General features: G+C 43.7%; 17 non-coding genes across 17 annotated transcripts; all 17 read right to left on the bottom strand.

Moving 5' to 3' along the window:
- Positions 1-588: 588 nt before the first annotated feature.
- trnap-agg (transfer RNA proline (anticodon AGG)) lies at positions 589-660 on the bottom strand. The gene has a single exon. It is a non-coding gene; the product is annotated as a tRNA-Pro (tRNA).
- A 1,835-nt stretch (positions 661-2,495) lies between these two features.
- On the bottom strand, positions 2,496-2,567 carry trnap-ugg (transfer RNA proline (anticodon UGG)). Its single transcript has one exon. It is a non-coding gene; the product is annotated as a tRNA-Pro (tRNA).
- An 873-nt stretch (positions 2,568-3,440) lies between these two features.
- Positions 3,441-3,512, bottom strand: trnap-ugg (transfer RNA proline (anticodon UGG)). Its single transcript has one exon. It is a non-coding gene; the product is annotated as a tRNA-Pro (tRNA).
- Positions 3,513-5,336: 1,824 nt separating this feature from the next.
- On the bottom strand, positions 5,337-5,408 carry trnap-ugg (transfer RNA proline (anticodon UGG)). Its single transcript has one exon. It is a non-coding gene; the product is annotated as a tRNA-Pro (tRNA).
- Positions 5,409-7,223: 1,815 nt separating this feature from the next.
- On the bottom strand, positions 7,224-7,295 carry trnap-ugg (transfer RNA proline (anticodon UGG)). The gene has a single exon. It is a non-coding gene; the product is annotated as a tRNA-Pro (tRNA).
- An 890-nt stretch (positions 7,296-8,185) lies between these two features.
- trnap-agg (transfer RNA proline (anticodon AGG)) lies at positions 8,186-8,257 on the bottom strand. Its single transcript has one exon. It is a non-coding gene; the product is annotated as a tRNA-Pro (tRNA).
- Positions 8,258-9,132: 875 nt separating this feature from the next.
- trnap-agg (transfer RNA proline (anticodon AGG)) lies at positions 9,133-9,204 on the bottom strand. Its single transcript has one exon. It is a non-coding gene; the product is annotated as a tRNA-Pro (tRNA).
- An 875-nt stretch (positions 9,205-10,079) lies between these two features.
- On the bottom strand, positions 10,080-10,151 carry trnap-ugg (transfer RNA proline (anticodon UGG)). Its single transcript has one exon. It is a non-coding gene; the product is annotated as a tRNA-Pro (tRNA).
- Positions 10,152-11,966: 1,815 nt separating this feature from the next.
- trnap-ugg (transfer RNA proline (anticodon UGG)) lies at positions 11,967-12,038 on the bottom strand. The gene has a single exon. It is a non-coding gene; the product is annotated as a tRNA-Pro (tRNA).
- Positions 12,039-12,915: 877 nt separating this feature from the next.
- trnap-ugg (transfer RNA proline (anticodon UGG)) lies at positions 12,916-12,987 on the bottom strand. Its single transcript has one exon. It is a non-coding gene; the product is annotated as a tRNA-Pro (tRNA).
- Positions 12,988-13,856: 869 nt separating this feature from the next.
- Positions 13,857-13,928, bottom strand: trnap-ugg (transfer RNA proline (anticodon UGG)). Its single transcript has one exon. It is a non-coding gene; the product is annotated as a tRNA-Pro (tRNA).
- A 5,317-nt stretch (positions 13,929-19,245) lies between these two features.
- trnap-agg (transfer RNA proline (anticodon AGG)) lies at positions 19,246-19,317 on the bottom strand. Its single transcript has one exon. It is a non-coding gene; the product is annotated as a tRNA-Pro (tRNA).
- Positions 19,318-20,186: 869 nt separating this feature from the next.
- Positions 20,187-20,258, bottom strand: trnap-ugg (transfer RNA proline (anticodon UGG)). Its single transcript has one exon. It is a non-coding gene; the product is annotated as a tRNA-Pro (tRNA).
- Positions 20,259-22,085: 1,827 nt separating this feature from the next.
- trnap-agg (transfer RNA proline (anticodon AGG)) lies at positions 22,086-22,157 on the bottom strand. Its single transcript has one exon. It is a non-coding gene; the product is annotated as a tRNA-Pro (tRNA).
- An 891-nt stretch (positions 22,158-23,048) lies between these two features.
- trnap-ugg (transfer RNA proline (anticodon UGG)) lies at positions 23,049-23,120 on the bottom strand. Its single transcript has one exon. It is a non-coding gene; the product is annotated as a tRNA-Pro (tRNA).
- An 875-nt stretch (positions 23,121-23,995) lies between these two features.
- trnap-ugg (transfer RNA proline (anticodon UGG)) lies at positions 23,996-24,067 on the bottom strand. Its single transcript has one exon. It is a non-coding gene; the product is annotated as a tRNA-Pro (tRNA).
- Positions 24,068-26,545: 2,478 nt separating this feature from the next.
- Positions 26,546-26,617, bottom strand: trnap-agg (transfer RNA proline (anticodon AGG)). The gene has a single exon. It is a non-coding gene; the product is annotated as a tRNA-Pro (tRNA).
- Between the last annotated feature and the right edge of the window lie 211 nt (positions 26,618-26,828).

Here is a 26,828-nt window from a genome sequence, read left to right as displayed (position 1 = left end):
TAAATGTTGGAGAGTCCCAGGTATTTAAACCCTAGATGGGGTTGTCTTTACCAGGGTCGTTGACCAACTATGAAACACATCACATGAGCCAAGGTGTGAAAAAAGGCGTGGGTAAATATCAGCAGAGGTTTCAGGTGAAACCATTATGAGACCTTCACATATGTAGTTTAACGTCTTTACACCGAAATTGAATGGCCTCAATTTCGATCAGAGTTTGTGATCTCTAATAGCCCTTTTCCACTAGCACCTACCTAGCTTGGCTTAACTTGACTCAGCTCGATCTTTAAAGTTTCCATTAGGTGATAGTACCTGGTTACAGGTATTTTTTAGTACCTGCCCAGTAAGGTTTCCAAGGCAATCTCAAAATGTGACATATACAGATTGCGTGGCAGGGACTGTGCAGTCAATGGCATCACTCAATGAGTCATGAGAGTGACTCCTTCACAAAATCAACAACGTTATTTTAGAAATACAAGTTGATGTCACAGATGACATAGAAAGGTTTGGCACACAACACATTTACAATGCCCCAGAAGGAATGTGTCTTACCAAAGAATTCCATGAAGCTAAGAGCTTGTGATTTTAAGGGGGCTCGTCCGGGATTTGAACCCGGGACCTCTCGCACCCTAAGCGAGAATCATACGCCTAGACCAACGAGCCACAGGAAGTATGTGTTTAAGTCTGGAACTCTGAAAGGATAGACTTAAATCGGCCTTCAAATTCAAGCAGGAATGGTGTTAAGCTCTCTTCAGTATTCATTTTTGTACCTTCAGGCCTTTGCTACTGACAAGCTCCAACAGGGATGACTCCAGAGGGACTGCACACAGTGAATGAGAAAAAAGGGTTCCCAGTCATCCACGTCATGGTAGTCTGATGAGCTTTGAAAGAAAGCAGCTGGAATTCTCTAAGTGCCTTGAAGACCTTTCACCTCTCCTCTGAGAACCTTCGTTAGATCTAAAACTAAATGTTGGAGAGTCCCAGGTATTTAAACCCTAGATGGGGTTGTCTTTACCAGGGTCGTTGACCAACTATGAAACACATCACATGAGCCAAGGGGTGGAAAAAAGGCGTGGGTAATTATCAGCAGAGGTGAAACCATTATGAGACCTTCACATATGTAGTTTAACGTCTTTACACCGAAATTGAATGGCCTCAATTTCGATCAGACTTTGTGATCTCTAACGCTTTTCCACTTGCACCTACCTAGCTTGGCTTAACTTGACTCAGCTCGATCTTTAAAGTTTCCATTAGGTGATAGTACCTGGTTACAGGTATTTTTTTAGTACCTGCCCAGTAAGGTTTCCAAGGCAATCTCAAAATGTGACATATACAGATTGCGTGGCAGGGACTGTGCAGTCAATGGCATCACTCAATGAGTCATGAGAGTGACTCCTTCACAAAATCATGAACGTTATTTTAGAAATACAAGTTGATGTCACAGATGACATAGAAAGGTTTGGCACACAACACATTTACAATGCCCCAGAAGGAATGTGTCTTACCAAAGAATTCCATGAAGCTAAGAGCTTGTGATTTTAAGGGGGATCGTCCAGGATTTGAAACCGGGACCTCTCGCACCCAAAGCGAGAATCATACGCCTAGACCAACGAGCCACAGGAAGCATGTGTTTAAGTCTGGAACTCTGAAAGGATAGACTTAAATCGGCCTTCAAATTCAAGCAGGAATGGTGTTAAGCTCTCTTCAGTATTCATTTTTGTACCTTCAGGCCTTTGCTACTGACAAGCTCCAACAGGGATGACTCCAGAGGGACTGCACACAGTGAATGAGAAAAAAGGGTTCCCAGTCATCCACGTCATGGTAGTCTGATGAGCTTTGAAAGAAAGCAGCTGGAATTCTCTAAGTGCCTTGAAGACCTTTCACCTCTCCTCTGAGAACCTTCGTTAGATCTAAAACTAAACATTGGAGAGTCCCAGGTATTTAAAACCCAGAGCGGGTTGTCTTTACCAGGGTCGTTGACCAACTATGAAACACATCACATGAGCCAAGGGGTGGAAAAAAGGCGTGGGTAAATATCAGCAGAGGTTTCAGGTGAAACCATTATGAGACCTTCACATATGTAGTTTAACGTCTTTACACCGAAATTGAATGGCCTCAATTTCGATCAGAGTTTGTGATCTCTAATAGGCCTTTTCCACTAGCACCTACCTAGCTTGGCTTAACTTGACTCAGCTCGATCTTTAAAGTTTCCATTAGGTGATAGTACCTGGTTACAGGTATTTTTTAGTACCTGCCCAGTAAGGTTTCCAAGGCAATCTCAAAATGTGACATATACAGATTGCGTGGCAGGGACTGTGCAGTCAATGGCATCACTCAATGACTCATGAGAGTGACTCCTTCACAAACGTTGTTTTAGAAAGACAAATTGGTGTCCCAGATCACATTGAACGGTTTGGCACACAACACATTTACAATGCCCCAGAAGGAATGTGTCTTTCCAAAGAATTCCATGAAGCTAAGAGCTTGTGATTTTAAGGGGGCTCGTCCGGGATTTGAACCCGGGACCTCTCGCACCCAAAGCGAGAATCATACGCCTAGACCAACGAGCCACAGGAAGCCTGTGTTTAAGTCTGGAACTCTGAAAGGATAGACTTAAATCGGTCTTCAAATTCAAGCAGGAATGGTGTTAAGCTCTCTTCAGTATTCATTTTTGTACCTTCAGGCCTTTGCTACTGACAAGCTCCAACAGGGATGACTCCAGAGGGACTGCACACAGTGAATGAGAAAAAAGGGTTCCCAGTCATCCACGTCATGGTAGTCTGATGAGCTTTGAAAGAAAGCAGCTGGAATTCTCTAAGTGCCTTGAAGACCTTTCACCTCTCCTCTGAGAACCTTCGTTAGATCTAAAACTAAACGTTGGAGAGTCCCAGGTATTTAAAACCCAGAGCGGGTTGTCTTTACCAGGGTCGTTGACCAACTATGAAACACATCACATGAGCCAAGGGGTGGAAAAAAGGCGTGGGTAATTATCAGCAGAGGTGAAACCATTATGAGACCTTCACATATGTAGTTTAACGTCTTTACACCGAAATTGAATGGCCTCAATTTCGATCAGACTTTGTGATCTCTAACGCTTTTCCACTTGCACCTACCTAGCTTGGCTTAACTTGACTCAGCTCGATCTTTAAAGTTTCCATTAGGTGATAGTACCTGGTTACAGGTAGTTTTTTAGTACCTGCCCAGTAAGGTTTCCAAGGCAATCTCAAAATGTGACATATACAGATTGCGTGGCAGGGACTGTGCAGTCAATGGCATCACTCAATGACTCATGAGAGTGACTCCTTCACAAACGTTGTTTTAGAAAGACAAATTGGTGTCCCAGATCACATTGAACGGTTTGGCACACAACACATTTACAATGCCCCAGAAGGAATGTGTCTTTCCAAAGAATTCCATGAAGCTAAGAGCTTGTGATTTTAAGGGGGCTCGTCCGGGATTTGAACCCGGGACCTCTCGCACCCAAAGCGAGAATCATACGCCTAGACCAACGAGCCACAGGAAGTATGTGTTTAAGTCTGGAACTCTGAAAGGATAGACTTAAATCGGTCTTCAAATTCAAGCAGGAATGGTGTTAAGCTCTCTTCAGTATTCATTTTTGTACCTTCAGGCCTTTGCTACTGACAAGCTCCAACAGGGATGACTCCAGAGGGACTGCACACAGTGAATGAGAAAAAAAGGGTTCCCAGTCATCCACGTCATGGTAGTCTGATGAGCTTTGAAAGAAAGCAGCTGGAATTCTCTAAGTGCCTTGAAGACCTTTCACCTCTCCTCTGAGAACCTTCGTTAGATCTAAAACTAAACATTGGAGAGTCCCAGGTATTTAAAACCCAGAGCGGGTTGTCTTTACCAGGGTCGTTGACCAACTATGAAACACATCACATGAGCCAAGGGGTGGAAAAAAGGCGTGGGTAATTATCAGCAGAGGTGAAACCATTATGAGACCTTCACATATGTAGTTTAACGTCTTTACACCGAAATTGAATGGCCTCAATTTCGATCAGAGTTTGTGATCTCTAATAGCCCTTTTCCACTAGCACCTACCTAGCTTGGCTTAACTTGACTCAGCTCGATCTTTAAAGTTTCCATTAGGTGATAGTACCTGGTTACAGGTATTTTTTTAGTACCTGCCCAGTAAGGTTTCCAAGGCAATCTCAAAATGTGACATATACAGATTGCGTGGCAGGGACTGTGCAGTCAATGGCATCACTCAATGACTCATGAGAGTGACTCCTTCACAAACGTTGTTTTAGAAAGACAAATTGGTGTCCCAGAACACATTGAACGGTTTGGCACACAACACATTTACAATGCCCCAGAAGGAATGTGTCTTTCCAAAGAATTCCATGAAGATAACAGCTTGTGATTTTAAGGGGGCTCGTCCGGGATTTGAAACCAGGACCTCTCGCACCCAAAGCGAGAATCATACGCCTAGACCAACGAGCCACAGGAAGCCTGTGTTTAAGTCTGGAACTCTGAAAGGATAGACTTAAATCGGTCTTCAAATTCAAGCAGGAATGGTGTTAAGCTCTCTTCAGTATTCATTTTTGTACCTTCAGGCCTTTGCTACTGACAAGCTCCAACAGGGATGACTCCAGAGGGACTGCACACAGTGAATGAGAAAAAAGGGTTCCCAGTCATCCACGTCATGGTAGTCTGATGAGCTTTGAAAGAAAGCAGCTGGAATTCTCTAAGTGCCTTGAAGACCTTTCACCTCTCCTCTGAGAACCTTCGTTAGATCTAAAACTAAACGTTGGAGAGTCCCAGGTATTTAAACCCTAGATGGGGTTGTCTTTACCAGGGTCGTTGACCAACTATGAAACACATCACATGAGCCAAGGTGTGAAAAAGGGCGTGGGTAATTATCAGCAGAGGTGAAACCATTATGAGACCTTCACATATGTAGTTTAACGTCTTTACACCGAAATTGAATGGCCTCAATTTTGATCAGAGTTTGTGATCTCTAATAGCCCTTTTCCACTAGCACCTACCTAGCTTGGCTTAACTTGACTCAGCTCGATCTTTAAAGTTTCCATTAGGTGATAGTACCTGGTTACAGGTATTTTTTTAGTACCTGCCCAGTAAGGTTTCCAAGGCAATCTCAAAATGTGACATATACAGATTGCGTGGCAGGGACTGTGCAGTCAATGGCATCACTCAATGACTCATGAGAGTGACTCCTTCACAAACGTTGTTTTAGAAAGACAAATTGGTGTCCCAGATCACATTGAACGGTTTGGCACACAACACATTTACAATGCCCCAGAAGGAATGTGTCTTTCCAAAGAATTCCATGAAGCTAAGAGCTTGTGATTTTAAGGGGGCTCGTCCGGGATTTGAACCCGGGACCTCTCGCACCCAAAGCGAGAATCATACGCCTAGACCAACGAGCCACAGGAAGCCTGTGTTTAAGTCTGGAACTCTGAAAGGATAGACTTAAATCGGTCTTCAAATTCAAGCAGGAATGGTGTTAAGCTCTCTTCAGTATTCATTTTTGTACCTTCAGGCCTTTGCTACTGACAAGCTCCAACAGGGATGACTCCAGAGGGACTGCACACAGTGAATGAGAAAAAAGGGTTCCCAGTCATCCACGTCATGGTAGTCTGATGAGCTTTGAAAGAAAGCAGCTGGAATTCTCTAAGTGCCTTGAAGACCTTTCACCTCTCCTCTGAGAACCTTCGTTAGATCTAAAACTAAATGTTGGAGAGTCCCAGGTATTTAAACCCTAGATGGGGTTGTCTTTACCAGGGTCGTTGACCAACTATGAAACACATCACATGAGCCAAGGTGTGAAAAAAGGCGTGGGTAATTATCAGCAGAGGTGAAACCATTATGAGACCTTCACATATGTAGTTTAACGTCTTTACACCGAAATTGAATGGCCTCAATTTCGATCAGAGTTTGTGATCTCTAATAGCCCTTTTCCACTAGCACCTACCTAGCTTGGCTTAACTTGACTCAGCTCGATCTTTAAAGTTTCCATTAGGTGATAGTACCTGGTTACAGGTATTTTTTAGTACCTGCCCAGTAAGGTTTCCAAGGCAATCTCAAAATGTGACATATACAGATTGTGTGGCAGGGACTGCGCAGTCAATGGCATCACTCAATGACTCATGAGAGTGACTCCTTCACAAACGTTGTTTTAGAAAGACAAATTGGTGTCCCAGATCACATTGAACGGTTTGGCACACAACACATTTACAATGCCCCAGAAGGAATGTGTCTTTCCAAAGAATTCCATGAAGCTAAGAGCTTGTGATTTTAAGGGGGCTCGTCCGGGATTTGAACCCGGGACCTCTCGCACCCAATGCGAGAATCATACGCCTAGACCAACGAGCCACAGGAAGCCTGTGTTTAAGTCTGGAACTCTGAAAGGATAGACTTAAATCGGTCTTCAAATTCAAGCAGGAATGGTGTTAAGCTCTCTTCAGTATTCATTTTTGTACCTTCAGGCCTTTGCTACTGACAAGCTCCAACAGGGATGACTCCAGAGGGACTGCACACAGTGAATGAGAAAAAAGGGTTCCCAGTCATCCACGTCATGGTAGTCTGATGAGCTTTGAAAGAAAGCAGCTGGAATTCTCTAAGTGCCTTGAAGACCTTTCACCTCTCCTCTGAGAACCTTCGTTAGATCTAAAACTAAACGTTGGAGAGTCCCAGGTATTTAAACCCTAGATGGGGTTGTCTTTACCAGGGTCGTTGACCAACTATGAAACACATCACATGAGCCAAGGTGTGAAAAAAGGCGTGGGTAATTATCAGCAGAGGTGAAACCATTATGAGACCTTCACATATGTAGTTTAACGTCTTTACACCGAAATTGAATGGCCTCAATTTCGATCAGAGTTTGTGATCTCTAATAGCCCTTTTCCACTAGCACCTACCTAGCTTGGCTTAACTTAGCTCGATCTTTAAAGTTTCCATTAGGTGATAGTACCTGGTTACAGGTATTTTTTAGTACCTGCCCAGTAAGGTTTCCAAGGCAATCTCAAAATGTGACATATACAGATTGCATGGCAGGGACTGTGCAGTCAATGGCATCACTCAATGACTCATGAGAGTGACTCCTTCACAAACGTTGTTTTAGAAAGACAAATTGGTGTCCCAGATCACATTGAACGGTTTGGCACACAACACATTTACAATGCCCCAGAAGGAATGTGTCTTACCAAAGAATTCCATGAAGCTAAGAGCTTGTGATTTTAAGGGGGCTCGTCCGGGATTTGAACCCGGGACCTCTCGCACCCAAAGCGAGAATCATACGCCTAGACCAACGAGCCACAGGAAGCCTGTGTTTAAGTCTGGAACTCTGAAAGGATAGACTTAAATCGGTCTTCAAATTCAAGCAGGAATGGTGTTAAGCTCTCTTCAGTATTCATTTTTGTACCTTCAGGCCTTTGCTACTGACAAGCTCCAACAGGGATGACTCCAGAGGGACTGCACACAGTGAATGAGAAAAAAGGGTTCCCAGTCATCCACGTCATGGTAGTCTGATGAGCTTTGAAAGAAAGCAGCTGGAATTCTCTAAGTGCCTTGAAGACCTTTCACCTCTCCTCTGAGAACCTTCGTTAGATCTAAAACTAAACGTTGGAGAGTCCCAGGTATTTAAAACCCAGAGCGGGTTGTCTTTACCAGGGTCGTTGACCAACTATGAAACACATCACATGAGCCAAGGGGTGGAAAAAAGGCGTGGGTAAATATCAGCAGAGGTTTCAGGTGAAACCATTATGAGACCTTCACATATGTAGTTTAACGTCTTTACACCGAAATTGAATGGCCTCAATTTCGATCAGAGTTTGTGATCTCTAATAGCCCTTTTCCACTAGCACCTACCTAGCTTGGCTTAACTTGACTCAGCTCGATCTTTAAAGTTTCCATTAGGTGATAGTACCTGGTTACAGGTATTTTTTAGTACCTGCCCAGTAAGGTTTCCAAGGCAATCTCAAAATGTGACATATACAGATTGCGTGGCAGGGACTGTGCAGTCAATGGCATCACTCAATGAGTCATGAGAGTGACTCCTTCACAAAATCAACAACGTTATTTTAGAAATACAAGTTGATGTCACAGATGACATAGAAAGGTTTGGCACACAACACATTTACAATGCCCCAGAAGGAATGTGTCTTACCAAAGAATTCCATGAAGGTAAGAGCTTGTGATTTTAAGGGGGCTCGTCCGGGATTTGAACCCGGGACCTCTCGCACCCTAAGCGAGAATCATACGCCTAGACCAACGAGCCACAGGAAGCCTGTGTTTAAGTCTGGAACTCTGACAGGATAGACTTAAATCGGTCTTCAAATTCAAGCAGGAATGGTGTTAAGCTCTCTTCAGTATTCATTTTTGTACCTTCAGGCCTTTGCTACTGACAAGCTCCAACAGGGATGACTCCAGAGGGACTGCACACAGTGAATGAGAAAAAAGGGTTCCCAGTCATCCACGTCATGGTAGTCTGATGAGCTTTGAAAGAAAGCAGCTGGAATTCTCTAAGTGCCTTGAAGACCTTTCACCTCTCCTCTGAGAACCTTCGTTAGATCTAAAACTAAATGTTGGAGAGTCCCAAGTATTTAAACCCTAGATGGGGTTGTCTTTACCAGGGTCGTTGACCAACTATGAAACACATCACATGAGCCAAGGTGTGAAAAAAGGCGTGGGTAATTATCAGCAGAGGTGAAACCATTATCAGACCTTCACATATGTAGTTTAACGTCTTTACACCGAAATTGAATGGCCTCAATTTCGATCAGAGTTTGTGATCTCTAATAGCCCTTTTCCACTAGCACCTACCTAGCTTGGCTTAACTTGACTCAGCTCGATCTTTAAAGTTTCCATTAGGTGATAGTACCTGGTTACAGGTATTTTTTTAGTACCTGCCCAGTAAGGTTTCCAAGGCAATCTCAAAATGTGACATATACAGATTGCGTGGCAGGGACTGTGCAGTCAATGGCATCACTCAATGACTCATGAGAGTGACTCCTTCACAAACATTGTTTTAGAAATACAAGTTGATGTCACAGATGACATAGAAAGGTTTGGCACACAACACATTTACAATGCCCCAGAAGGAATGTGTCTTACCAAAGAATTCCATGAAGCTAAGAGCTTGTGATTTTAAGGGGGCTCGTCCGGGATTTGAACCCGGGACCTCTCGCACCCTAAGCGAGAATCATACGCCTAGACCAACGAGCCACAGGAAGTATGTGTTTAAGTCTGGAACTCTGAAAGGATAGACTTAAATCGGCCTTCAAATTCAAGCAGGAATGGTGTTAAGCTCTCTTCAGTATTCATTTTTGTACCTTCAGGCCTTTGCTACTGACAAGCTCCAACAGGGATGACTCCAGAGGGACTGCACACAGTGAATGAGAAAAAAGGGTTCCCAGTCATCCACGTCATGGTAGTCTGATGAGCTTTGAAAGAAAGCAGCTGGAATTCTCTAAGTGCCTTGAAGACCTTTCACCTCTCCTCTGAGAACCTTCGTTAGATCTAAAACTAAATGTTGGAGAGTCCCAGGTATTTAAACCCTAGATGGGGTTGTCTTTACCAGGGTCGTTGACCAACTATGAAACACATCACATGAGCCAAGGGGTGGAAAAAAGGCGTGGGTAAATATCAGCAGAGGTGAAACCATTATCAGACCTTCACATATGTAGTTTAACGTCTTTACACCGAAATTGAATGGCCTCAATTTCGATCAGAGTTTGTGATCTCTAATAGCCCTTTTCCACTAGCACCTACCTAGCTTGGCTTAACTTGACTCAGCTCGATCTTTAAAGTTTCCATTAGGTGATAGTACCTGGTTACAGGTATTTTTTAGTACCTGCCCAGTAAGGTTTCCAAGGCAATCTCAAAATGTGACATATACAGATTGCGTGGCAGGGACTGTGCAGTCAATGGCATCACTCAATGACTCATGAGAGTGACTCCTTCACAAACGTTGTTTTAGAAAGACAAATTGGTGTCCCAGATCACATTGAACGGTTTGGCACACAACACATTTACAATGCCCCAGAAGGAATGTGTCTTTCCAAAGAATTCCATGAAGCTAAGAGCTTGTGATTTTAAGGGGGCTCGTCCGGGATTTGAACCCGGGACCTCTCGCACCCAAAGCGAGAATCATACGCCTAGACCAACGAGCCACAGGAAGCCTGTGTTTAAGTCTGGAACTCTGAAAGGATAGACTTAAATCGGTCTTCAAATTCAAGCAGGAATGGTGTTAAGCTCTCTTCAGTATTCATTTTTGTACCTTCAGGCCTTTGCTACTGACAAGCTCCAACAGGGATGACTCCAGAGGGACTGCACACAGTGAATGAGAAAAAAGGGTTCCCAGTCATCCACGTCATGGTAGTCTGATGAGCTTTGAAAGAAAGCAGCTGGAATTCTCTAAGTGCCTTGAAGACCTTTCACCTCTCCTCTGAGAACCTTCGTTAGATCTAAAACTAAATGTTGGAGAGTCCCAGGTATTTAAACCCTAGATGGGGTTGTCTTTACCAGGGTCGTTGACCAACTATGAAACACATCACATGAGCCAAGGTGTGAAAAAAGGCGTGGGTAATTATCAGCAGAGGTGAAACCATTATGAGACCTTCACATATGTAGTTTAACGTCTTTACACCGAAATTGAATGGCCTCAATTTCGATCAGAGTTTGTGATCTCTAATAGCCCTTTTCCACTAGCACCTACCTAGCTTGGCTTAACTTGACTCAGCTCGATCTTTAAAGTTTCCATTAGGTGATAGTACCTGGTTACAGGTATTTTTTAGTACCTGCCCAGTAAGGTTTCCAAGGCAATCTCAAAATGTGACATATACAGATTGTGTGGCAGGGACTGCGCAGTCAATGGCATCACTCAATGACTCATGAGAGTGACTCCTTCACAAACGTTGTTTTAGAAAGACAAATTGGTGTCCCAGATCACATTGAACGGTTTGGCACACAACACATTTACAATGCCCCAGAAGGAATGTGTCTTTCCAAAGAATTCCATGAAGCTAAGAGCTTGTGATTTTAAGGGGGCTCGTCCGGGATTTGAACCCGGGACCTCTCGCACCCAATGCGAGAATCATACGCCTAGACCAACGAGCCACAGGAAGCCTGTGTTTAAGTCTGGAACTCTGAAAGGATAGACTTAAATCGGTCTTCAAATTCAAGCAGGAATGGTGTTAAGCTCTCTTCAGTATTCATTTTTGTACCTTCAGGCCTTTGCTACTGACAAGCTCCAACAGGGATGACTCCAGAGGGACTGCACACAGTGAATGAGAAAAAAGGGTTCCCAGTCATCCACGTCATGGTAGTCTGATGAGCTTTGAAAGAAAGCAGCTGGAATTCTCTAAGTGCCTTGAAGACCTTTCACCTCTCCTCTGAGAACCTTCGTTAGATCTAAAACTAAACGTTGGAGAGTCCCAGGTATTTAAACCCTAGATGGGGTTGTCTTTACCAGGGTCGTTGACCAACTATGAAACACATCACATGAGCCAAGGTGTGAAAAAAGGCGTGGGTAATTATCAGCAGAGGTGAAACCATTATGAGACCTTCACATATGTAGTTTAACGTCTTTACACCGAAATTGAATGGCCTCAATTTCGATCAGAGTTTGTGATCTCTAATAGCCCTTTTCCACTAGCACCTACCTAGCTTGGCTTAACTTAGCTCGATCTTTAAAGTTTCCATTAGGTGATAGTACCTGGTTACAGGTATTTTTTAGTACCTGCCCAGTAAGGTTTCCAAGGCAATCTCAAAATGTGACATATACAGATTGCATGGCAGGGACTGTGCAGTCAATGGCATCACTCAATGAGTCATGAGAGTGACTCCTTCACAAACGTTATTTTAGAAAGACAAATTGGTGTCCCAGATCACATTGAACGGTTTGGCACACAACACATTTACAATGCCCCAGAAGGAATGTGTCTTTCCAAAGAATTCCATGAAGCTAAGAGCTTGTGATTTTAAGGGGGCTCGTCCGGGATTTGAACCCGGGACCTCTCGCACCCAAAGCGAGAATCATACGCCTAGACCAACGAGCCACAGGAAGCCTGTGTTTAAGTCTGGAACTCTGAAAGGATAGACTTAAATCGGTCTTCAAATTCAAGCAGGAATGGTGTTAAGCTCTCTTCAGTATTCATTTTTGTACCTTCAGGCCTTTGCTACTGACAAGCTCCAACAGGGATGACTCCAGAGGGACTGCACACAGTGAATGAGAAAAAAGGGTTCCCAGTCATCCACGTCATGGTAGTCTGATGAGCTTTGAAAGAAAGCAGCTGGAATTCTCTAAGTGCCTTGAAGACCTTTCACCTCTCCTCTGAGAACCTTCGTTAGATCTAAAACTAAACGTTGGAGAGTCCCAGGTATTTAAAACCCAGAGCGGGTTGTCTTTACCAGGGTCGTTGACCAACTATGAAACACATCACATGAGCCAAGGGGTGGAAAAAAGGCGTGGGTAAATATCAGCAGAGGTTTCAGGTGAAACCATTATGAGACCTTCACATATGTAGTTTAACGTCTTTACACCGAAATTGAATGGCCTCAATTTCGATCAGAGTTTGTGATCTCTAATAGCCCTTTTCCACTAGCACCTACCTAGCTTGGCTTAACTTAGCTCGATCTTTAAAGTTTCCATTAGGTGATAGTACCTGGTTACAGGTATTTTTTAGTACCTGCCCAGTAAGGTTTCCAAGGCAATCTCAAAATGTGACATATACAGATTGCATGGCAGGGACTGTGCAGTCAATGGCATCACTCAATGACTCATGAGAGTGACTCCTTCACAAACGTTGTTTTAGAAAGACAAATTGGTGTCCCAGATCACATTGAACGGTTTGGCACACAACACATTTACAATGCCCCAGAAGGAATGTGTCTTTCCAAAGAATTCCATGAAGCTAAGAGCTTGTGATTTTAAGGGGGCTCGTCCGGGATTTGAACCCGGGACCTCTCGCACCCAAAGCGAGAATCATACGCCTAGACCAACGAGCCACAGGAAGCCTGTGTTTAAGTCTGGAACTCTGAAAGGATAGACTTAAATCGGTCTTCAAATTCAAGCAGGAATGGTGTTAAGCTCTCTTCAGTATTCATTTTTGTACCTTCAGGCCTTTGCTACTGACAAGCTCCAACAGGGATGACTCCAGAGGGACTGCACACAGTGAATGAGAAAAAAGGGTTCCCAGTCATCCACGTCATGGTAGTCTGATGAGCTTTGAAAGAAAGCAGCTGGAATTCTCTAAGTGCCTTGAAGACCTTTCACCTCTCCTCTGAGAACCTTCGTTAGATCTAAAACTAAACGTTGGAGAGTCCCAGGTATTTAAACCCTAGATGGGGTTGTCTTTACCAGGGTCGTTGACCAACTATGAAACACATCACATGAGCCAAGGTGTGAAAAAAGGCGTGGGTAATTATCAGCAGAGGTGAAACCATTATGAGACCTTCACATATGTAGTTTAACGTCTTTACACCGAAATTGAATGGCCTCAATTTCGATCAGAGTTTGTGATCTCTAATAGCCCTTTTCCACTAGCACCTACCTAGCTTGGCTTAACTTAGCTCGATCTTTAAAGTTTCCATTAGGTGATAGTACCTGGTTACAGGTATTTTTTAGTACCTGCCCAGTAAGGTTTCCAAGGCAATCTCAAAATGTGACATATACAGATTGCATGGCAGGGACTGTGCAGTCAATGGCATCACTCAATGACTCATGAGAGTGACTCCTTCACAAACGTTGTTTTAGAAAGACAAATTGGTGTCCCAGATCACATTGAACGGTTTGGCACACAACACATTTACAATGCCCCAGAAGGAATGTGTCTTTCCAAAGAATTCCATGAAGCTAAGAGCTTGTGATTTTAAGGGGGCTCGTCCGGGATTTGAACCCGGGACCTCTCGCACCCAAAGCGAGAATCATACGCCTAGACCAACGAGCCACAGGAAGCCTGTGTTTAAGTCTGGAACTCTGAAAGGATAGACTTAAATCGGTCTTCAAATTCAAGCAGGAATGGTGTTAAGCTCTCTTCAGTATTCATTTTTGTACCTTCAGGCCTTTGCTACTGACAAGCTCCAACAGGGATGACTCCAGAGGGACTGCACACAGTGAATGAGAAAAAAGGGTTCCCAGTCATCCACGTCATGGTAGTCTGATGAGCTTTGAAAGAAAGCAGCTGGAATTCTCTAAGTGCCTTGAAGACCTTTCACCTCTCCTCTGAGAACCTTCGTTAGATCTAAAACTAAACGTTGGAGAGTCCCAGGTATTTAAAACCCAGAGCGGGTTGTCTTTACCAGGGTCGTTGACCAACTATGAAACACATCACATGAGCCAAGGGGTGGAAAAAAGGCGTGGGTAAATATCAGCAGAGGTGAAACCATTATGAGACCTTCACATATGTAGTTTAACGTCTTTACACCGAAATTGAATGGCCTCAATTTCGATCAGAGTTTGTGATCTCTAATAGCCCTTTTCCACTAGCACCTACCTAGCTTGGCTTAACTTGACTCAGCTCGATCTTTAAAGTTTCCATTAGGTGATAGTACCTGGTTACAGGTATTTTTTAGTACCTGCCCAGTAAGCTTTCCAAGGCAATCTCAAAATGTGACATATACAGATTGCGTGGCAGGGACTGTGCAGTCAATGGCATCACTCAATGACTCATGAGAGTGACTCCTTCACAAACGTTGTTTTAGAAAGACAAATTGGTGTCCCAGATCACATTGAACGGTTTGGCACACAACACATTTACAATGCCCCAGAAGGAATGTGTCTTTCCAAAGAATTCCATGAAGCTAAGAGCTTGTGATTTTAAGGGGGCTCGTCCGGGATTTGAACCCGGGACCTCTCGCACCCAATGCGAGAATCATACGCCTAGACCAACGAGCCACAGGAAGCCTGTGTTTAAGTCTGGAACTCTGAAAGGACAGACTTAAATCGGTCTTCAAATTCAAGCAGGAATGGTGTTAAGCTCTCTTCAGTATTCATTTTTGTACCTTCAGGCCTTTGCTACTGACAAGCTCCAACAGGGATGACTCCAGAGGGACTGCACACAGTGAATGAGAAAAAAGGGTTCCCAGTCATCCACGTCATGGTAGTCTGATGAGCTTTGAAAGAAAGCAGCTGGAATTCTCTAAGTGCCTTGAAGACCTTTCACCTCTCCTCTGAGAACCTTCGTTAGATCTAAAACTAAACGTTGGAGAGTCCCAGGTATTTAAAACCCAGAGCGGGTTGTCTTTACCAGGGTCGTTGACCAACTATGAAACACATCACATGAGCCAAGGGGTGGAAAAAAGGCGTGGGTAAATATCAGCAGAGGTGAAACCATTATGAGACCTTCACATATGTAGTTTAACGTCTTTACACCGAAATTGAATGGCCTCAATTTCGATCAGAGTTTGTGATCTCTAATAGCCCTTTTCCACTAGCACCTACCTAGCTTGGCTTAACTTGACTCAGCTCGATCTTTAAAGTTTCCATTAGGTGATAGTACCTGGTTACAGGTATTTTTTAGTACCTGCCCAGTAAGCTTTCCAAGGCAATCTCAAAATGTGACATATACAGATTGCGTGGCAGGGACTGTGCAGTCAATGGCATCACTCAATGACTCATGAGAGTGACTCCTTCACAAACGTTGTTTTAGAAAGACAAATTGGTGTCCCAGATCACATTGAACGGTTTGGCACACAACACATTTACAATGCCCCAGAAGGAATGTGTCTTTCCAAAGAATTCCATGAAGCTAAGAGCTTGTGATTTTAAGGGGGATCGTCCGGGATTTGAACCCGGGACCTCTCGCACCCAATGCGAGAATCATACGCCTAGACCAACGAGCCACAGGAAGCCTGTGTTTAAGTCTGGAACTCTGAAAGGATAGACTTAAATCGGCCTTCAAATTCAAGCAGGAATGGTGTTAAGCTCTCTTCAGTATTCATTTTTGTACCTTCAGGCCTTTGCTACTGACAAGCTCCAACAGGGATGACTCCAGAGGCAGGGCTCTAGAGTGCGACCAATTTGGTCGCAAATGCGACCAAATTTTTCAGTGGTGCGACTAAAAATAAATATTTGGTCGCACAGGTGCGACCAACTGTTCCGGTAACAAAAAAAAAATCTCTGTAACTCTCCGTGTGGTCAACAACAGACACACATTATGCCCCTATCGTGGACTAAACCAATCAGAGATAGTTAGGGGCGGGACCTCTCTGATTGGCCGTGGTCCAGTTGAAAGTGCAGGTGGAAGAGAGAGGTGAGTAGCTTGAATAAAGCGATATCAATTCATTAACGGATTCCACACAAAGACCTAAACACGGAGCGGACCCAACACATCAGAATCAGCTTCGTCTTTCTCGGCTTTCTCACCCGACGGCCTGAACACGGACACGCTGTCGGAGCTTAGCGATTCTTCGGGTCCGCGCTGTGTTTACGTCTTTTTGCGCTGATTCTGAGCTGCAGGTTTTGCCTCTCTCCAACCAAAATTCACCAAGCCTGCAGCAAAAGAAGCAGCAAACTGCGCTTCACATTTGATCAATGTCGTCATGAATTCCCTCTGACTTTTGCTGTTTTGCTTCCACCACGATAAAAATCACACTTCCTGCACAGCTCTCTCTCTCTCTCTGTACTTCAGGAACAGTTTCCCGTCTCAAATCTGTTTTCTGCATTATTCATTCGCTTATTACCCACCAGTCTAGCGTTGTTTACAGCGCTTTTTCTTTTTTCACTTAAATGACCTCGGACAAGAAAGCCTAATTTCTGCTGTTCAATACTGAAGAAATTTTAATTTCTTAAAATTATGCAAAATTGCAGAATATTTTTAAGGTTATCTGCTATAAAAAGCCAGACCAGGAAAATCTCCTTCATGTTTTCCTGTGTTTTATTCTGTTACTTTCACACAAAGGCATCTGCTGTGATTTTCACAATTCTGATGAAGTCTCATGTGTATCAGTACTGATAAATGATCAGAATTATAATATTTCTGACTGTCTGAGGCTAAATTGAATCAAATCAGGACTTTGAGAACCGGAATTGAATGGATTATAGAAATCAGTGATGATACTCAGCCCTAGTGAGCAGCCTAGGCCTGAGAGAAGTGGATGTACTGTAGCTGTGGGTAATAAGAAAAGATGAAAAGAACTATTGATAACTTTTTTGTTAAGTTAAGGCCTGATCTGTCTGAAATTCATAGCCAGTGCTCTGACACGGTGCCATCAATATTTGAATGCTGAAAAAGCACATTATATGCTGCAGTAAATGCACTGCCCAAGTGTCCCCTCTCCCCACGGCCTTTCAGCAGCAGACAGCAGCAAACAGGTCGTCAGAGGAGGCCAAGATGATGATTAAGTTTTTAACATTTTCTACAATATTGACAAAGCACTTTAAGCACAAGTTTGTTAGTTAATAATTTAGAAATTAATATTGTCTGTATGGACTTCCCCCCCCAAAGAAAGTGCACATGTAAAACTGCGGTGTTAAGCGATGCGGTTGAAAAATTTGAGTGCGCCTAACTTTTGTGCCGGTTCCCCTAAATTTTTAAAGTTAGGCGTACCGGTGCGCCCATGTCAAAAAGTTAGTCTAGAGCCCTGCTCCAGAGGGACTGCACACAGTGAATGAGAAAAAAGGGTTCCCAGTCATCCACGTCATGGTAGTCTGATGAGCTTTGAAAGAAAGCAGCTGGAATTCTCTAAGTGCCTTGAAGACCTTTCACCTCTCCTCTGAGAACCTTCGTTAGATCTAAAACTAAACGTTGGAGAGTCCCAGGTATTTAAAACCCAGAGCGGGTTGTCTTTACCAGGGTCGTTGACCAACTATGAAACACATCACATGAGCCAAGGGGTGGAAAAAAGGCGTGGGTAATTATCAGCAGAGGTGAAACCATTATGAGACCTTCACATATGTAGTTTAACGTCTTTACACCGAAATTGAATGGCCTCAATTTCGATCAGAGTTTGTGATCTCTAACGCTTTTCCACTTGCACCTACCTAGCTTGGCTTAACTTGACTCAGCTCGATCTTTAAAGTTTCCATTAGGTGATAGTACCTGGTTACAGGTATTTTTTTAGTACCTGCCCAGTAAGGTTTCCAAGGCAATCTCAAAATGTGACATATACAGATTGCGTGGCAGGGACTGTGCAGTCAATGGCATCACTCAATGACTCATGAGAGTGACTCCTTCACAAACGTTGTTTTAGAAAGACAAATTGGTGTCCCAGATCACATTGAACGGTTTGGCACACAACACATTTACAATGCCCCAGAAGGAATGTGTCTTACCAAAGAATTCCATGAAGCTTAGAGCTTGTGATGTTCAGGGGGTTCGTCCGGGATTTGAACCCGGGACTTCTCGCACCCTAAGCGAGAATCATACGCCTAGACCAACGAGCCACAGGAAGTATGTGTTTAAGTCTGGAACTCTGAAAGGATAGACTTAAATCGGCCTTCAAATTCAAGCAGGAATGGTGTTAAGCTCTCTTCAGTATTCATTTTTGTACCTTCAGGCCTTTGCTACTGACAAGCTCCAACAGGGATGACTCCAGAGGGACTGCACACAGTGAATGAGAAAAAAGGGTTCCCAGTCATCCACGTCATGGTAGTCTGATGAGCTTTGAAAGAAAGCAGCTGGAATTCTCTAAGTGCCTTGAAGACCTTTCACCTCTCCTCTGAGAACCTTCGTTAGATCTAAAACTAAACGTTGGAGAGTCCCAGGTATTTAAAACCCAGAGCGGGTTGTCTTTACCAGGGTCGTTGACCAACTATGAAACACATCACATGAGCCAAGGGGTGGAAAAAAGGCGTGGGTAATTATCAGCAGAGGTGAAACCATTATGAGACCTTCACATATGTAGTTTAACGTCTTTACACCGAAATTGAATGGCCTCAATTTCGATCAGAGTTTGTGATCTCTAACGCTTTTCCACTTGCACCTACCTAGCTTGGCTTAACTTGACTCAGCTCGATCTTTAAAGTTTCCATTAGGTGATAGTACCTGGTTACAGGTATTTTTTTAGTACCTGCCCAGTAAGGTTTCCAAGGCAATCTCAAAATGTGACATATACAGATTGCGTGGCAGGGACTGTGCAGTCAATGGCATCACTCAATGAGTCTTGAGAGTGACTCCTTCACAAAATCAACAACGTTATTTTAGAAATACAAGTTGATGTCACAGATGACATAGAAAGGTTTGGCACACAGCACATTTACAATGCCCCAGAAGGAATGTGTCTTACCAAAGAATTCCATGAAGCTAAGAGCTTGTGATTTTAAGGGGGCTCGTCCGGGATTTGAACCCGGGACCTCTCGCACCCTAAGCGAGAATCATACGCCTAGACCAACGAGCCACAGGAAGTATGTGTTTAAGTCTGGAACTCTGAAAGGATAGACTTAAATCGGCCTTCAAATTCAAGCAGGAATGGTGTTAAGCTCTCCTCAGTATTCATTTTTGTACCTTCAGGCCTTTGCTACTGACAAGCTCCAACAGGGATGACTCCAGAGGGACTGCACACAGTGAATGAGAAAAAAGGGTTCCCAGTCATCCACGTCGTGGTAGTCTGATGAGCTTTGAAAGAAAGCAGCTGGAATTCTCTAAGTGCCTTGAAGACCTTTCACCTCTCCTCTGAGAACCTTCGTTAGATCTAAAACTAAACGTTGGAGAGTCCCAGGTATTTAAAACCCAGAGCGGGTTGTCTTTGCCAGGGTCGTTGACCAACTATGAAACACATCACATGAGCCAAGGGGTGGAAAAAAGGCGTGGGTAAATATCAGCAGAGGTTTCAGGTGAAACCATTATGAGACCTTCACATATGTAGTTTAACGTCTTTACACCGAAATTGAATGGCCTCAATTTCGATCAGAGTTTGTGATCTCTAATAGCCGTTTTCCACTAGCACCTACCTAGCTTGGCTTAACTTGACTCAGCTCGATCTTTAAAGTTTCCATTAGGTGATAGTACCTGGTTACAGGTATTTTTTAGTACCTGCCCAGTAAGGTTTCCAAGGCAATCTCAAAATGTGACATATACAGATTGCGTGGCAGGGACTGTGCAGTCAATGACTCATGAGAGTGACTCCTTCACAAACGTTGTTTTAGAAAGACAAATTGGTGTCCCAGATCACATTGAACGGTTTGGCACACAACACATTTACAATGCCCCAGAAGGAATGTGTCTTACCAAAGAATTCCATGAAGCTAAGAGCTTGTGATTTTAAGGGGGCTCGTCCGGGATTTGAACCCGGGACCTCTCGCACCCAAAGCGAGAATCATACGCCTAGACCAACGAGCCACAGGAAGCCTGTGTTTAAGTCTGGAACTCTGAAAGGATAGACTTAAATCGGCCTTCAAATTCAAGCAGGAATGGTGTTAAGCTCTCTTCAGTATTCATTTTTGTACCTTCAGGCCTTTGCTACTGACAAGCTCCAACAGGGATGACTCCAGAGGGACTGCACACAGTGAATGAGAAAAAAGGGTTCCCAGTCATCCACGTCATGGTAGTCTGATGAGCTTTGAAAGAAAGCAGCTGGAATTCTCTAAGTGCCTTGAAGACCTTTCACCTCTCCTCTGAGAACCTTCGTTAGATCTAAAACTAAACATTGGAGAGTCCCAGGTATTTAAAACCCAGAGCGGGTTGTCTTTACCAGGGTCGTTGACCAACTATGAAACACATCACATGAGCCAAGGGGTGGAAAAAAGGCGTGGGTAATTATCAGCAGAGGTGAAACCATTATGAGACCTTCACATATGTAGTTTAACGTCTTTACACCGAAATTGAATGGCCTCAATTTCGATCAGACTTTGTGATCTCTAACGCTTTTCCACTTGCACCTACCTAGCTTGGCTTAACTTGACTCAGCTCGATCTTTAAAGTTTCCATTAGGTGATAGTACCTGGTTACAGGTATTTTTTTAGTACCTGCCCAGTAAGGTTTCCAAGGCAATCTCAAAATGTGACATATACAGATTGCGTGGCAGGGACTGTGCAGTCAATGGCATCACTCAATGAGTCTTGAGAGTGACTCCTTCACAAAATCAACAACGTTATTTTAGAAATACAAGTTGATGTCACAGATGACATAGAAAGGTTTGGCACACAACACATTTACAATGCCCCAGAAGGAATGTGTCTTACCAAAGAATTCCATGAAGCTAAGAGCTTGTGATTTTAAGGGGGCTCGTCCGGGATTTGAACCCGGGACCTCTCGCACCCTAAGCGCGAATCATACGCCTAGACCAACGAGCCACAGGAAGTATGTGTTTAAGTCTGGAACTCTGAAAGGATAGACTTAAATCGGCCTTCAAATTCAAGCAGGAATGGTGTTAAGCTCTCTTCAGTATTCATTTTTGTACCTTCAGGCCTTTGCTACTGACAAGCTCCAACAGGGATGACTCCAGAGGGACTGCACACAGTGAATGAGAAAAAAGGGTTCCCAGTCATCCACGTCATGGTAGTCTGATGAGCTTTGAAAGAAAGCAGCTGGAATTCTCTAAGTGCCTTGAAGACCTTTCACCTCTCCTCTGAGAACCTTCGTTAGATCTAAAACTAAACGTTGGAGAGTCCCAGGTATTTAAAACCCAGAGCGGGTTGTCTTTGCCAGGGTCGTTGACCAACTATGAAACACATCACATGAGCCAAGGGGTGGAAAAAAGGCGTGGGTAAATATCAGCAGAGGTTTCAGGTGAAACCATTATGAGACCTTCACATATGTAGTTTAACGTCTTTACACCGAAATTGAATGGCCTCAATTTCGATCAGAGTTTGTGATCTCTAATAGCCCTTTTCCACTAGCACCTACCTAGCTTGGCTTAACTTGACTCAGCTCGATCTTTAAAGTTTCCATTAGGTGATAGTACCTGGTTACAGGTATTTTTTAGTACCTGCCCAGTAAGGTTTCCAAGGCAATCTCAAAATGTGACATATACAGATTGCGTGGCAGGGACTGTGCAGTCAATGGAATGACTCATGAGAGTGACTCCTTCACAAACGTTGTTTTAGAAAGACAAATTGGTGTCCCAGATCACATTGAACGGTTTGGCACACAACACATTTACAATGCCCCAGAAGGAATGTGTCTTACCAAAGAATTCCATGAAGCTAAGAGCTTGTGATTTTAAGGGGGCTCGTCCGGGATTTGAACCCGGGACCTCTCGCACCCTAAGCGAGAATCATACGCCTAGACCAACGAGCCACAGGAAGCATGTGTTTAAGTCTGGAACTCTGAAAGGATAGACTTAAATCGGCCTTCAAATTCAAGCAGGAATGGTGTTAAGCTCTCTTCAGTATTCATTTTTGTACCTTCAGGCCTTTGCTACTGACAAGCTCCAACAGGGATGACTCCAGAGGGACTGCACACAGTGAATGAGAAAAAAGGGTTCCCAGTCATCCACGTCATGGTAGTCTGATGAGCTTTGAAAGAAAGCAGCTGGAATTCTCTAAGTGCCTTGAAGACCTTTCACCTCTCCTCTGAGAACCTTCGTTAGATCTAAAACTAAACGTTGGAGAGTCCCAGGTATTTAAAACCCAGAGCGGGTTGTCTTTGCCAGGGTCGTTGACCAACTATGAAACACATCACATGAGCCAAGGGGTGGAAAAAAGGCGTGGGTAAATATCAGCAGAGGTTTCAGGTGAAACCATTATGAGACCTTCACATATGTAGTTTAACGTCTTTACACCAAAATTGAATGGCCTCAATTTCGATCAGAGTTTGTGATCTCTAATAGCCCTTTTCCACTAGCACCTACCTATCTTGGCTTAACTTGACTCAGCTCGATCTTTAAAGTTTCCATTAGGTGATAGTACCTGGTTACAGGTATTTTTTTAGTACCTGCCCAGTAAGGTTTCCAAGGCAATCTCAAAATGTGACATATACAGATTGCGTGGCAGGGACTGTGCAGTCAATGGCATCACTCAATGAGTCATGAGAGTGACTCCTTCACAAAATCAACAACGTTATTTTAGAAATACAAGTTGATGTCACAGATGACATAGAAAAGTTTGGCACACAACACATTTACAATGCCCCAGAAGGAATGTGTCTTTCCAAAGAATTCCATGAAGGTAAGAGCTTGTGATTTTAAGGGGGCTCGTCCGGGATTTGAACCCGGGACCTCTCGCACCCAAAGCGAGAATCATACGCCTAGACCAACAAGCCACAGGAAGCCTGTGTTTAAGTCTGGAACTCTGAAAGGATAGACTTAAATCGGCCTTCAAATTCAAGCAGGAATGGTGTTAAGCTCTCTTCAGTATTCATTTTTGTACCTTCAGGCCTTTGCTACTGACAAGCTCCAACAGGGATGACTCCAGAGGGACTGCACACAGTGAATGAGAAAAAAGGGTTCCCAGTCATCCACGTCATGGTAGTCTGATGAGCTTTGAAAGAAAGCAGCTGGAATTCTCTAAGTGCCTTGAAGACCTTTCACCTCTCCTCTGAGAACCTTCGTTAGATCTAAAACCAAACGTTGGAGAGTCCCAGGTATTTAAAACCCAGAGCGGGTTGTCTTTGCCAGGGTCGTTGACCAACTATGAAACACATCACATGAGCCAAGGGGTGGAAAAAAGGCGTGGGTAAATATCAGCAGAGGTTTCAGGTGAAACCATTATGAGACCTTCACATATGTAGTTTAACGTCTTTACACCGAAATTGAATGGCCTCAATTTCGATCAGAGTTTGTGATCTCTAATAGCCCTTTTCCACTAGCACCTACCTAGCTTGGCTTAACTTGACTCAGCTCGATCTTTAAAGTTTCCATTAGGTGATAGTACCTGGTTACAGGTATTTTTTAGTACCTGCCCAGTAAGGTTTCCAAGGCAATCTCAAAATGTGACATATACAGATTGCGTGGCAGGGACTGTGCAGTCAATGGCATTACTCAATGACTCATGAGAGTGACTCCTTCACAAACGTTGTTTTAGAAAGACAAATTGGTGTCACATTGAACGGTTTGGCACACAACACATTTACAATGCCCCAGAAGGAATGTGTCTTTCCAAAGAATTCCATGAAGCTAAGAGCTTGTGATTTTAAGGGGGCTCGTCCGGGATTTGAACCCGGGACCTCTCGCACCCAAAGCGAGAATCATACGCCTAGACCAACGAGCCACAGGAAGCCTGTGTTTAAGTCTGGAACTCTGAAAGGATAGACTTAAATCGGCCTTCAAATTCAAGCAGGAATGGTGTTAAGCTCTCTTCAGTATTCATTTTTGTACCTTCAGGCCTTTGCTACTGACAAGCTCCAACAGGGATGACTCCAGAGGCAGGGCTCTAGAGTGCGACCAATTTGGTCGCAAATGCGACCAAATTTTTCAGTGGTGCGACTAAAAATAAATATTTGGTCGCACAGGTGCGACCAACTGTTCCGGTAACAAAAAAAAAATCTCTGTAACTCTCCGTGTGGTCAACAACAGACACACATTATGCCCCTATCGTGGACTAAACCAATCAGAGATAGTTAGGGGCGGGACCTCTCTGATTGGCCGTGGTCCAGTTGAAAGTGCAGGTGGAAGAGAGAGGTGAGTAGCTTGAATAAAGCGATATCAATTCATTAACGGATTCCACACAAAGACCTAAACACGGAGCGGACCCAACACATCAGAATCAGCTTCGTCTTTCTCGGCTTTCTCACCCGACGGCCTGAACACGGACACGCTGTCGGAGCTTAGCGATTCTTCGGGTCCGCGCTGTGTTTACGTCTTTTTGCGCTGATTCTGAGCTGCAGGTTTTGCCTCTCTCCAACCAAAATTCACCAAGCCTGCAGCAAAAGAAGCAGCAAACTGCGCTTCACATTTGATCAATGTCGTCATGAATTCCCTCTGACTTTTGCTGTTTTGCTTCCACCACGATAAAAATCACACTTCCTGCACAGCTCTCTCTCTCTCTCTGTACTTCAGGAACAGTTTCCCGTCTCAAATCTGTTTTCTGCATTATTCATTCGCTTATTACCCACCAGTCTAGCGTTGTTTACAGCGCTTTTTCTTTTTTCACTTAAATGACCTCGGACAAGAAAGCCTAATTTCTGCTGTTCAATACTGAAGAAATTTTAATTTCTTAAAATTATGCAAAATTGCAGAATATTTTTAAGGTTATCTGCTATAAAAAGCCAGACCAGGAAAATCTCCTTCATGTTTTCCTGTGTTTTATTCTGTTACTTTCACACAAAGGCATCTGCTGTGATTTTCACAATTCTGATGAAGTCTCATGTGTATCAGTACTGATAAATGATCAGAATTATAATATTTCTGACTGTCTGAGGCTAAATTGAATCAAATCAGGACTTTGAGAACCGGAATTGAATGGATTATAGAAATCAGTGATGATACTCAGCCCTAGTGAGCAGCCTAGGCCTGAGAGAAGTGGATGTACTGTAGCTGTGGGTAATAAGAAAAGATGAAAAGAACTATTGATAACTTTTTTGTTAAGTTAAGGCCTGATCTGTCTGAAATTCATAGCCAGTGCTCTGACACGGTGCCATCAATATTTGAATGCTGAAAAAGCACATTATATGCTGCAGTAAATGCACTGCCCAAGTGTCCCCTCTCCCCACGGCCTTTCAGCAGCAGACAGCAGCAAACAGGTCGTCAGAGGAGGCCAAGATGATGATTAAGTTTTTAACATTTTCTACAATATTGACAAAGCACTTTAAGCACAAGTTTGTTAGTTAATAATTTAGAAATTAATATTGTCTGTATGGACTCCCCCCCCCAAAGAAAGTGCACATGTAAAACTGCGGTGTTAAGCGATGCGGTTGAAAAATTTGAGTGCGCCTAACTTTTGTGCCGGTTCCCCTAAATTTTTAAAGTTAGGCGTACCGGTGCGCCCATGTCAAAAAGTTAGTCTAGAGCCCTGCTCCAGAGGGACTGCACACAGTGAATGAGAAAAAAGGGTTCCCAGTCATCCACGTCATGGTAGTCTGATGAGCTTTGAAAGAAAGCAGCTGGAATTCTCTAAGTGCCTTGAAGACCTTTCACCTCTCCTCTGAGAACCTTCGTTAGATCTAAAACTAAACGTTGGAGAGTCCCAGGTATTTAAAACCCAGAGCGGGTTGTCTTTACCAGGGTCGTTGACCAACTATGAAACACATCACATGAGCCAAGGGGTGGAAAAAAGGCGTGGGTAATTATCAGCAGAGGTGAAACCATTATGAGACCTTCACATATGTAGTTTAACGTCTTTACACCGAAATTGAATGGCCTCAATTTCGATCAGAGTTTGTGATCTCTAACGCTTTTCCACTTGCACCTACCTAGCTTGGCTTAACTTGACTCAGCTCGATCTTTAAAGTTTCCATTAGGTGATAGTACCTGGTTACAGGTATTTTTTTAGTACCTGCCCAGTAAGGTTTCCAAGGCAATCTCAAAATGTGACATATACAGATTGCGTGGCAGGGACTGTGCAGTCAATGGCATCACTCAATGAGTCTTGAGAGTGACTCCTTCACAAAATCAACAACGTTATTTTAGAAATACAAGTTGATGTCACAGATGACATAGAAAGGTTTGGCACACAACACATTTACAATGCCCCAGAAGGAATGTGTCTTACCAAAGAATTCCATGAAGCTAAGAGCTTGTGATTTTAAGGGGGCTCGTCCGGGATTTGAACCCAGGACCTCTCGCACCCTAAGCGAGAATCATACGCCTAGACCAACGAGCCACAGGAAGTATGTGTTTAAGTCTGGAACTCTGAAAGGATAGACTTAAATCGGCCTTCAAATTCAAGCAGGAATGGTGTTAAGCTCTCCTCAGTATTCATTTTTGTACCTTCAGGCCTTTGCTACTGACAAGCTCCAACAGGGATGACTCCAGAGGGACTGCACACAGTGAATGAGAAAAAAGGGTTCCCAGTCATCCACGTCGTGGTAGTC

The sequence above is a fragment of the Mchenga conophoros genome, linkage group LG18 (assembly GCF_057382185.1).
Source record: "Mchenga conophoros isolate Kocher_MC1m ecotype Shallow Benthic linkage group LG18, M_conophoros_male_GT1.1, whole genome shotgun sequence".
Classification (NCBI taxonomy): domain Eukaryota; kingdom Metazoa; phylum Chordata; class Actinopteri; order Cichliformes; family Cichlidae; genus Mchenga; species Mchenga conophoros.
The sequence above is the reverse complement of the archived record's forward strand: the minus strand, read 5'-3'. Positions and strand labels throughout refer to the sequence as shown.